The following is a 956-nucleotide window of genomic DNA, read 5'->3' as shown; positions in this document are numbered from 1 at the left end:
TTCTTCACATCTTCCCTCTTATTTAAATCTGATAACTACATTCACAGTTCAGTGAGAGTCTGCTGTCAGGTTTCCCCTCTGACCCTGGTAGCTCTGGTTTCAGGTTCTGCACATGCTTCAAATGAATACATTCACATAGCCTCCTTCCCTGCAGATGTCTGTGACCTGTATTAACTGATTTGTGTTTCTGAAAGTGTTTGTAATGATTCCTGGTGTTTGTGTTGCTCTGTTGCCTCCTCGTGTTGATCGTCCGCCTTTAAGCTTTCTTTGCTCTCAGCTCTTTAACCTTTCAGTGCTCCTTGTTTGGGTTTTGAAGTATCAGCTTATGATTAGGTCATCGAAAAATGAGGTTTGTGAAGTGTCACATAAACAAAGCATTGACTTACTTCCTACTTCCTTGCTGTGCTGGCTGTCAATCAGGCAGACATGATTTATTTAAACAAATGAACACAATAAATCGTGGCTCTAGAGTTGGGAGTTCGCCTTTAAATCGGAAGGTTGCTGGTTCGAGCGTCCTTGGGCAAGACACTTCACCCGTTGCCTACTGGTGGTGGTCAGAGATGGGCAGTAACGCATTACTTGTAACATCCGATTACTTTTTTTGAGTAAAGTAAGGGATTACTATTGCAAAAACGGTAATTAGATTACCGTTACTTTCCCGTAGGAACGCTGAGTTACTGCGTTACTAAAACCGTGGTTTTTTGCGAGAATGTCTCATCACAGTGACGTAAGCGAGTGCGCCGTTCGTGACAACAGCTGTGTGCAGATCAACAATGAATCACATATCAAGTGCGGAAACTCGTGGATTCTTCCACTGACCGCTGCGGCACACCTGCTCCAGGATAAACCTCCGCCTACCCCACTCCTGCTTTACAGGTGAAAATAGAGCAACAGGACCGCTGAGTCTTTGACTTTATTTATTTTCTGCTGTGTTTTACTTGCATCTATTTGAAAGA

This window comes from Pundamilia nyererei, unplaced genomic scaffold (assembly GCF_000239375.1).
Source record: "Pundamilia nyererei isolate P.nyererei 1_Seehausen unplaced genomic scaffold, PunNye1.0 scaffold00556, whole genome shotgun sequence".
Taxonomy (NCBI): Eukaryota; Metazoa; Chordata; class Actinopteri; order Cichliformes; family Cichlidae; genus Pundamilia; species Pundamilia nyererei.
This window is presented reverse-complemented; position numbering follows the sequence as displayed.